This window comes from Rhagoletis pomonella, unplaced genomic scaffold, assembly GCF_013731165.1.
Source record: "Rhagoletis pomonella isolate Grant_MI unplaced genomic scaffold, Rhpom_1.0 Rhpom_scaffold_11337, whole genome shotgun sequence".
NCBI classification, from domain to species: Eukaryota; Metazoa; Arthropoda; class Insecta; order Diptera; family Tephritidae; genus Rhagoletis; species Rhagoletis pomonella.
In genome coordinates, this window is record NW_023469864.1 from 488 (window position 1) to 5,171 (window position 4,684).

The window sequence follows — 4,684 nt, forward strand, 5'->3', positions numbered from 1 at the left end:
CCCACTCTTTGTCTTAAAAATTTCCCTTAAAAACCGTAAGAGAAATTTTAGTTTATTCATTCGAATTGTAAAACAAAAACTGTAATTTGCCTAGCAAATAGGTTATAAAACTGTAAGGGTGTCTAAAAAACGGTAATTTACAGTTGATTCTGTGTATATGTACACATATGCCTGTCCAACATGCCTTCGTTGTGCATCAATGCATAACCTAACGAAAAAGCAACGCCATACGTTTGAATATCCTTTTCGTTCATAACAGGATTCGCGGTGATCATTTTCTCATTTTCTTATAATTCTCAGCCACTTTGTATATTGGTGCAGTTAAGTACTCTGGCTTGAGCGGCGAAAAGCATACTTACCTGGCGTAGAGGTAAACCGTGATCAGGAAGGCGGTTCCTCCGGAGCGAGACTTGATCATTGCACATTCGATTGGGTTGACCTCTGCGATTATTCCTAATGTGAATAACTCGTGCGTGTAATTTTTGATAGCCGGGAATGGCGTTCGCGCCGTCCCGACATTATGAATAAATTGACAAACTGAATTATTATCAACTCGTAATTAATTAGCGGATCTGATTAGAATTGGCGATCTACCTTTTGTGTCCTTCTTAAGGTAAGTTGAGTTGCTTTTTTTGGAATTGAGACTAAATAGACATACGCCGCAGGGTTGAAAAATGGAAATTTGAGATTGTACCTAATATCATAAAATAAATGTACCTAAATGAGACAGATTGTACCTAAAAAAGTTACATCATTCATTTGTAGTTTTTTTTTTTTATAAATGTTTTTTAAAACATGTATACAAAAGATGGATGCTTTTTTTTAACTAAGCCTATATCTATGGACTACATATAATCTAATGGGAATCGGAGAAGCGTTGTTTTTGTCTAATTTTGGCTACTGAAAAATATTGGCGACAAAGACAAAAAACACACTTGCGAAGTATACTTCTTTATCCAGCTTTTTATAAAACAACAGGAAAAGTCTGCTTATTTATCCGATTCCTTTCGATAGGTGCAGCAAGTCTAGAGAAAATAATCAAATTGCAGGAAGTAACTTCGAAAGCATTTTAAATATATTTCCAGAAATCAAAAAGCGAATATGGGTCAAATAGCTATAGTTCTCATCTAAAGAAAATATGAAATTTGAAGACATCCTAGACACTGAACTGTGTGTGTGAATAAAGGCTGGTTTTCATTATGTCATATTTTGACAACAAAATTTGTCGCCATATTTTGACACAACTTTCTTTCCTTTATCCCTACCTTTATCGATGATATTATGGGCCAAAAACTTACAAATAGCCGCTTTAGCAGCGGATGTACACGCCTGAAAGCCTATTCTGATCTAAATCAATCAAAAGATTATCTTTTAGTCCCATTTGACCCATTTGTTTTCACTCATTTGACCGCAAATGCCATTGAATTTGACTTAGTGAAAATAACCGTTAAAATTAATAGAAAAAAATACGAATTTGAGGATAGCTGAGTAAAGTGTTAATTTTTGTAGTGGCTGCTCTAAATGCAATGTAAAATGTTTAAGATAATACATAATATGACTTTTTTAATTTCTTCCTTTTGACCACTTTTCTTTAAAATTGTTTATTCCTCAAAATGAACGGTTAGGGAAAAGAAAAAAAACTAAAAATGCATCTGATCAAAAGATGATTGTACCTAAAATCTAGTGGCTGTACCTAATGTACCTTTAAGTCATCAAACGTCGGAAAAAGGTACAATTGTACCTACTTTTTCATCCCTGATACGCCGAGAATTTTGACAGCTAATGGTTTATTATTTGTAATTTTAAATTAATTGTAATTAATGAAAACAATATTATAAATAAATTCAACAATAAAACATAGGAATTGTTTTTAATATCCGCCTCTGGCCACCTTGAGCTCACGAAAATGTCTATATGTACTGTTAAAAAAAATTTAAAAAAATCATTTAACATCGTGATCCCCAAAATGTATTCAACAAAGTGTGATTGATTTTGACATTGCTCTCATAAGAAATAGACTATAATGTCAAACTGAAATGAATTCTTAACCCATTTGAATTTTTTTTTTTTCAAATTTGAATTTGTTTAAAAAAAAGTTACAAATTTTTCAAGCAACAAATTTTTTTAATAAACGTGAAATTGTTAAGAGATAAACCGCCGAGGAGAGCAAGTAAGTACATTTAAAATTGGGTAATAAGTAAATACGTTCGACTTTTCTTAAATATTTAATGTAAGGAAACCAAGATGAAACGGAGCAAACCGTTTGAATGGTGCGCTGTATGCAATAAAAGTCAGGACACGAAAATAGTGCGATGTTTTAAACCACCTAGTTGCGAATTAAGACGGCAGCGATGGGAAGAATGCTGTGGTGTTGTACTACGTGATTCATCTCGCGTTTGTGAAAACCACTTCAAGGAAAGTGATTTCCTTAGTTGTCCGTCCGAATCAGGCACTTTCAAACGAGCTCGTTTATACCCAGGCGCAGTCCCAATGCCATACAAAATAACTGAAACAAGTGAGGATTTAGAACGCGATTAGGATACATTATTTGTTGATGTCCAAACTCAAACAGGCGACTCTTTAGAATGCACGTTGAGAAGAGAAATATTTCTTCTTACCGACATAATAAAAGCCATGCAAGCAAGTATGGAAGAGCTTAGTTTAAAACTGCTCGAAGCCAAGTCTTTAATGGAAAACTATTTCGCATGAAAAAAAAATTAATTTCGAAATTGTTAGAGTTAAGCTCACATATAAAATTGGAAACAAATGTAAAATCCTACTTTTATAAGTGTCGAATAATGTTTAGGATAAAAAATTTTAATATAAAAATAAACGCACAAAAGCATAAAACTTGGGCAATTAAAAACAAGAAAATCGCTAAAACTGTTTTATAAACAATTTGTTTTATTTTATTGACAAAATATATATATTAAAGGAAATGTAAGTAAAACAAAACTATAATCGAAATAAAAGCCTAGGGCATCAGTGCTGACAAGATACATGCAAAACTAAGGGTTAATTCGTTTGTTTATACTTTTTGACATAATAGTACCTTAAAAGAGAGCCGCACTGAATTGTCAATCACACCTTGTTTAATACACCTTGGTGATCCCCTAGATAATATGTCCATTCTCAGATTGCCCACTTGTGGATTGTGGATACTTTTCCAAATAGGCCAAAATTTTATATTTTCTATAAAGTTTTTTTCGTTCAAACCTCGATTTTCATTAAAGATAGTAGAAAGCATTACGTTTTCTAAATGTATTAAAAATCGCTACTTAAGCATGAAATTAAAGCATTTTATTTTTTGTGAACGAAGCAATGAACATATGAAGAGATCTCACCAAAATAGGTATAAGCGCAATTGATTTAATTAGCTAAAAAGGGTGCTTTAAGAAAGATCTTAATATATATATATAAAGTAAATATATACTCTTTCTGTAGTAATCTCTTTCATATCACATATTTTCATTTGTTAATTTAAAAAGAAAGCAGATCTCTCAATATAGATTATTTCAGAATACCAATTGATGCATACAGAGCGTATCTTTACGAAAAGTTTGCTCATATTTCTCTCTCGATCTTTGCCATTTGATTTCCACCACTTCGCGGTAGCTCAAAGTCAATGTCCTTTTTCGTTAAGCACCAAATATGCTATTATCCTTTGGCAAGGAATTCTCAACCATTTTATTTGCCATTTCACTTAAGTGCTCCGACTTGAGCAGCATAAAGCATACTTACCTGGCGTAGAGGTAAACCGTGATCATGAAGGCGGTTCCTCCGGAGCGAGACCTGATCATTGCACATTCGATTGGGTTGACCTCTGCGATTATTCCTAATGTGAATAACTCGTGCGTGTAATTTTTGATAGCCGGGAATGGCGTTCGCGCCGTCCCGACATTTTGAATACATATTATTTATATTTTTAAGCAAAGAAGTCTGTCTCTAAAATAATCTATAGGAATTCGCGTATTCAGTTGGTTAGCCAGTTAGTCAGATAATACGCGTTATCTACAGCCTAGACTTTGGTCTCTAAAGAATCCGTTTGTGTTCTGCTGATGAATTCTTGAAGAATCCCCAAGATCTGTAAAAAATTTGTAAATCGTCAGAATGCAGGGCTGAAGGGAAGTGTTCAAATTGAAAGGAATGCGGATCCTTTCGAGATGTAGTCTCGCAATTACTATTTTATTGAAGACACCAACCCATGAGGGCAATACCCTTTTGCGCGCTTACCTCTAGATAGGATGGCAATGAAATTATATATAAACATTTTCTGAAAAAATTTAATATTATTTCAAACAAGCCACATGGAAACGAGCTTAATGACTATTTTTTGTTAAGAAGTATCTTTTAGGTCCAACTTTTCATTAAAACTGTTGCGTTGCGAATATTCAAGTGCCTTGAAAAGTTTCCACAAGAACTCCAAAAAAAAAAAACTAAGTACTTAAAATTTTTTACGTGGAAATATAGTTTTTCATATTTTATTGAATGCATAACTTTGATATTAAAATGTTTGTCATTCAACGGCTAGTGGAAATCCGGTATAGTACTTTTAAAGTATAACAAAATTCACCTAGCATCTGATATTTTAAACCTGCTCCTCCTTTTCTCGACCAAAATATTATTGTAATACTTAATCTGTGCACGCACACACACGTACAAGTCGTAGAGTAGAGAAAATTTA

At 33.2% G+C, this 4,684-nt stretch overlaps 2 non-coding genes across 2 annotated transcripts; both read left to right on the plus strand.

Moving 5' to 3' along the window:
• Positions 1–351: 351 nt before the first annotated feature.
• Positions 352–517, plus strand: LOC118756650. The gene has a single exon (XR_004995134.1). It is a non-coding gene; the product is annotated as a U1 spliceosomal RNA (small nuclear RNA).
• Positions 518–3,733: 3,216 nt separating this feature from the next.
• Positions 3,734–3,899, plus strand: LOC118756649. Its single transcript, XR_004995133.1, has one exon. It is a non-coding gene; the product is annotated as a U1 spliceosomal RNA (small nuclear RNA).
• The last annotated feature ends 785 nt before the right edge of the window (positions 3,900–4,684 follow it).